The following is a 6,765-nucleotide window of genomic DNA, read 5'->3' on the forward strand; positions in this document are numbered from 1 at the left end:
ATATATATATATATATATATATATATATATAAAAAAAAAAAAAATTGGCAGTGGGAATCTTAACTGAAACATTTTTGTAAATAAAGTGCACTGAAAGGTTTGTATTTGTTATTTCTTTGTGTACCACATGGTGGCATCATTGGTCTCACGGTAAAACAGAAATTTCCGTCTCATACTGTGGATAGAAATGTCACTTGAATATGCCAAAATTATTTGAGCAGTACCTGTTTTGAGTCTTTAGTGTACAATATGACTATTTTAATGTTATGAAATAGTATGACATAACGCTACTGGTCAGCGTGTACCTTTTTGGAGGCTACTCCTTTTCAGACATGAAATACTTGTATATTGAGAGTTACCTGTATGTTTGCTTGGTGTTTTAGTTTTCTTAAATATGGCTCGAGCTGAAAACAATGAGCCAAAGGTAACGGGTATCCAATAATTAACAGCAGCTACAATGTGTGTCTACATGGACATGATTAACACGTTTATGACTTATCAAGATTATGATCCTGAAAGGATACTCTGGAAACCTGATCATAAACCGGTTATTTAGGTCCCCATAAAGGCACTCAAAGATGAGCGTGTCATACATGAAGAGTTTGTATGCTGTCAAAAGAAACTATAGAAAGAATAAACAAATATTCTGCCTAACCTTTAGTTAATCTGTTGTGTAATGCATCAACATCTTGATTGCACTATTTAATAAATAGCTGAAACGGTGCAAATCTTTAGAATAAAGGAACTACTTCTGCTTTGCAAAATTTCTGTAAACTCTTTTTAACACTTCAATTAGTTCTCCATTTATAGATGTATCAATTTCCGGGAAAAAAAAAGTCAAACCGCCATTGTGTGGGGTGAGTAAGAAAGTGCTTTGGGTTATTTTGGTAAACTGACCTTAACGGAAAATTGAAGCAAGGTTAGAGTGACAAAGGGGAAGAGAAAGTGTTCTGGCCTTTTAGATGGGGAAGTGCCATGTTCTGAAACGGTGAATTGAGGCTCTGGAACCCCAAATTAAAGAAGTGTGGTGTTGTGCCCACAGTGTTAAAAGGAAAAAGTTATTGTCTGTTCCGAGTTGTATCACATGGAAGGTTACAGTGCAGTAAGCGAGTAAACGGTCCTTGAATGGCACGAAGCAGTATTTATCCATACAAGGAAGTTGCGTGGCAATGCAAATCACATATTTGCAACAGCTCGCACACATCTGACAGTTGTGTCTTTATGTCAACTCAGGAGTGAGAAAAGTGACCTCCAAGAATATTACAAAGACTGTAACGTGGCAGTGACCACATTGGGAGAATTCAATTATACAATACATTTTGAATAATAATTATATCTATTGGAACACTGAGACGTCAGCCTGATGAATGGAAATGTTTTTTATGGTTTATGTGGTCTTTAGGAAGGGAGAGTTCAGTTCCCGAGGTTTTGTTTTGTTTCTGACATGCTCAATCTGTTTTGGCTGACTTGTGACTCCAGCCTGACCCATTTAAATATCACAAGTACAGTAAGCTGGAAACTGCAGCAGGTCAAACTGAATGGGCGGGCAGGCATTAGTTACGTTAAATGTCTCATTAGCCAGATTGGTCTAAAGCTTTTATACTTTGTTTGTGCAACATGTTAACTTCTCTAAACAAATCCAGTATGTTTTTCAATGTATTACTGACGAGTGCAAGTGGGAATACATAACCACGAGGGACATAATGGGAGAGAGAGATCGGTCTTGAGCATAACTGAGACATTTTTTAAAAGCTTGTGTGTTTATTCTGGTGTTAACCTTTGTCTTGTCTGGCTATATGCCTTTGGGTATAGGAATGGTATTTTTTTTATTTTTTTATTTATTTATATATTTATTTAACTTTTTTTTCTTTTACTTTGCAGGAAACTGTTTTTAATGCAAAAGTCTTCCCATAAAGTTTTCATCAGAGGTTTTTCTGTTAAATTGGCTACGTGTTTTATCAATGGGTCAACGTTCCCTGACTCATGACTCTGTCTTGGTTTATTCTTAAATTTTGTGTTCATCTACTTTAACTAGCTGTTAAAGAATATGCATTTCTTAACCTTTATCCAAGTTCATGAACAAAGTAACTTCCTGTTAGTGGTTTGCTTGAATGAACACACTTATCTTTGAGCAACTGTAATGATTAAACAATACTGTTGACACAGGGAGGGGAGGTGGGTTACGAAATCTCTGGGCCAGCAAGGCGGTTGTGGTCAATCCACTGGCGACTACCCACACTACCCGCAGCAAACCCACACGTACCCAAAATGAGCTCCCATGGCTCTTTGTGAGAACAGTGTCATACCTATTGACATTTGTTTTCTACCAATACTTCAAACAGAGTCATCTCTGTTACAGACATGAGACATAGTCTGTAAAACAGTTAGACTTTTAAATGCTGACAAACTGATGCAGGAAGCAGTGAAGAGGAAGTGAGCGTGCCTGTGCCTCGCTGTGTCCTCTCAGTGCAACATCAGTGCTGTAACATTGTCCAGAGCCCTAAAAGACGGAGCCGGAGGCAGGATCACCTGGAATCTGCTTTTACAATCCTTACTTTAGCTGCAATGAATTATAAAATAGTATGTTTTGGGTCATAATTCACGAACAGATTCTAAACAAGGTCAACACTTAAGAAACACTTTATCACACACACAAACACTGCTGTACACACGGTGTAAAAGGGACGTTCTCCAGAATCTGGTTTGTTGAACCATTGCACAAAGGACAGAAATAATGTGGTATCTTACTATTCATGAAATGGCATGACAGCTCAAATTAAAATGACCTTAGTAACACTCTCACAAACAGACTTGTCTCCAAATCTTGCCCTTTTAGACAGCCCTCAGAAGAGGGAGGGGGTTGCAGCCACAGCAGGGGAGGAGGATGCTCCCTGTCTTCCTCTCTGTTCCCTGCAGCTGATTGATGCTGGCAGCCTTTTACCTTTTAGTTTACCGGCACAGTGCAAGGCTCAGCTTTGTCACTGGGAGCTGAACCAATCTCCGGTCTGCTGCTGAGCGCTGAGAGCGGCTCAGCGGAGACTGGCGACATTTACACCCTCCCTCTACCCAACAAAACTACACAGAGCAGACAGAGAGAAATAACTTTATGGTCGGAGGCACAGAGGCTGAGTCCTTCAAGGAGACCGATTACATGGCCACTGGAGGATCACAGATTTGAATCTGTCAGCTGATAGCGTGACACGCAACTTCAGTGTTTGAAAGCATGACAATTTAATGCAAACGCCAAATCAATTTGATTTCCCGATAATTTTAAGCACCAAAATTGACTGAAGTGCAAAATGTAATTTCATGCATTCCTATGTGTGAATTGAAAGTGCCATGATTAAGAAGAAAGGCTTTGCTTGTTTTGACCGATCAGGGCAAGAAACTCATTTAAGAACTCTAATAAAAAATATCCCCCAAAGACTGTACTTCCAGTGTTTTGTTCGTTTTTGCTCTAGTTATGATAAAACAAATTGAAGTGTGACATAATAATTAATTAGTGTCTTGCACAAAGCTGGTTGTGTTTTGTACTTTAATAAGTAATTTGCGGTTGCAAAAGTTCAGAACTACAGCTTGATTGTATGAAGGTTTTGCGTAATGCTGTCGTTACCAGATCTGTGGTATTTATAAATGTTCATTTAGTGAGCTACAAGAAACAAGATGGCAGAGGAACAAAAGGTTGTCGTGTGCAGGTTTGTATGTCTTGTCTTATTGTTGGCGTGTCACTTTATGAGATGAAACTAAAGACAAAGTGGCAGCAGATTGCTGTGTCAGTGTCAAAAATCCAAGAGCATAGCCTGGCTTTCAAATGATGGATTGTGGCTTTCAACAGCGTTTTAGTGGCTCTGCCAGACTTCCGCTGTCGCAAAGGATTTGTGAAAGGGGAAGTTTGTCGTCTTGTGAAAGTCACTAATCCATCATATTCACTATATGTGCACTGGGCTATGGGTATGTTCAGGTTGATAACAGTAACAGTAATGTAAGTCTGTGGTCTGTTACAATATGTGTACTTTACATTAGCAGTCAATGGCTGCAAACTCTCTGAGTTTATTGAAACAGTTAAGTGTTTGCTTTAATAAAGAGCCATTACAAAAGCTCCAGAACAAGAGAGTACGTGGACCTTGAGCTGAGGTTGTTTTATCAATTTACCCTTCTCTAAGCCCCACCCCCGCTGCTACTCAATCAAGTTGTCAGAGCTATGTCATGCAGGGGTCTCCACACTGTCACAAACTGCACTGACTGAGTAACTTTGATCTAATTTTGGGAAAAACTGATTCAGCAGTGAAAACCAGTTAAAAAGATAAAACATACAGATCCCAGTGTAAACGTGCACCGCCACATCACCTGGCGATCGCATTATTCACTGTTAGAATCATTAAAAAGCAAAAGCAGCATGTGTAAATACATGAATAAACAACACGGTTTTACAGCAGTTTCTGAAATAGTCACAACATACAATCCATTGACTTTTTTTTCCTGATGACATTACAATATCAAATGAAAGTTAGATTTAAACAGATGTTTGCTGGTTCTCTCTATTACAGTGGCTATGATGTTTATAAGATCATTATCAGAGAGACAGTTTCACCCTTTAAAAAAACATATCCTTATTCACTATGATTTTATGAGGCTTTCAGTCCTTTTGATATTGTTAATCTTGTCGGAATGTTGAATTATTCCTCAAAAGAAGAAAAACAACACACAGAAGCCTGAAAGCTTTTCTCATTTTCTTGCTTATGCTTCACCAAGAAAGAGACTGTAAGTACTTGCAAAATCTTCCAGTACACAGTATTTATGAATGCAAAAGCCACATCTGTCATGGATATTTCAGAAAACAAGGAAAAGAGGGAGGATATTCTTGCGTTTCGCTACATGCCATCTAATTTGGTTTTCTGTTCTCTCCTTAACAAAGATATCTTATTCATTAATTATACATGTGTTGTTCTCTCTGTGAACAGTGTGATCTGTCTTTATCAAAGGGCTGGAACACCCCTCCCCCCCCCCCCTCACACACACACACACACACACACACACGAATGATTATAATGTGAGCAAGTGTGAAAGATTCAGCACATAGAGGCTGATATGAAAAAGCTGTTATCTCCAACTCTGCAAATTGGCTAAGTGTGTGTGTTTGCACACGCTTTAAGCGTTTGGCTCAGAGTTTTTCTACAGAAAAAAACAGCATACAACAAGTGAAATGTGTTTTGGAGGTGTTTTTATCTCGGACACACAACACTTAGAAATAGCACCTTGAAGGGAGAAACTCATTTGCGTCTTTTGACTAACATTTGTTCCTAATCTATACAGAAGACAGATAGATATATACTCTCAGAAGGAGGCATCCCCCAATATTGTAACAAAACGAGAACTGTGAGACACATAATAAGGAAAGATTTCGCTGAGCCTCCGTTGCTGTGTTTTTGTCGAGGACAGCGAAGCAATGCGTCCTGTTTCTGGAGATTACACTAGAGGAAGAGTCATGGTCGATCCTTCCCTTTTCCTGTCCAGATGGCAGCATCAGCTGACAGCAGATACAAGGTCTCTTGTGCAGACATGTCTATCTTTGAAGCTCTTACGAAGCTCATTGGTGGCAGAAGTGTGTGTGTGTGTGTGTGTGGTGGTGGTGGTGGGGGGGGGTGTTGTTGGTAAGGTGTTGCATTTGTGTGCATCTTATGATTTTGTTTGCATAAATCAATCATAACGCATTTTACAGTTTCAGTGCTCTTGGACATTTGACACTGTTTTTGTTACAAATGTGTTTAACTCAGACGCAGCCCACACAAAACCTTTTTTTGATTAGACTCCTGGGATAGTTTGGATTTGTGCCCTAGTATCCCACAAGGGAACAGACATTTGATGACTGTACTTTTCAGCCAAAGAGGAATCCCTCCTCCTCCTCTCCCTCCTCCTCCTTCCCATCCTGCCCACGGGAGATAACAGAGCTCTTCTGTGCTGCAGAAAAGGACACACTGCTATGCTCTGCCAGAATCAAACAAGCAACCAAGTTCTGCTTTTGGCTATAATTTGTTGGCATTTCTCTTAATTTTAGTTTGAACTGGACATACAATATCATCCTGAAGCAAAAGGAGAGGTAATTTAGTTGAAACAATTGGGAACATGTACACAATTAAGAGTCATTTACATGAATGTGATAAACCTCTGAGGAGAAATGACAATAAAAAGCGTTACTCTTCCTAAATTTTATTTCATGTTTAATATGCAGAATTTTGCGACAGTTTTGACTTAAGACAAGCAGCTGTTTTTTTAAATGCCATGCCTTTAATAAAGACATGACTTGACATCCGAGAGCACAACTGTCTGGATATTATGTATTTATTAAGTTTATGCGGCACTTGAATATTATGTATTCATAGGACCATTTCTCTCTTATTGCTTCAGTGACCTTTGAATTAGTCATGTAATAATGTCACATTAAATGCTGAAAAACAATAAGATAGTTTGGTGACATCAGAGTCTATTGAGGTCATCTATTATTCAGTAGGGGGGATTTGATCTCTGATGACACATGTTAAGGATCCGTCAAAACGCGAGGTCATAAATAAACTTTTCTATGAAAGAGCCCGGATGAAGATGGTCTCGTGAACTTGTAAAATGCATCCAGAGGAATCACCAAGAACACTGGCGACCTGAGAAGAAATCAAATGTTTGCGCGTACTTGCAAGAAGAGAAGCATCAGTGTATTAATGCATACAACTCTAATACGTTTTCACAGTGAACTCACAGGGACAACGGGGCGTA

The sequence above is a fragment of the Taurulus bubalis genome (assembly GCF_910589615.1).
Source record: "Taurulus bubalis genome assembly, chromosome: 4".
Taxonomy (NCBI): domain Eukaryota; kingdom Metazoa; phylum Chordata; class Actinopteri; order Perciformes; family Cottidae; genus Taurulus; species Taurulus bubalis.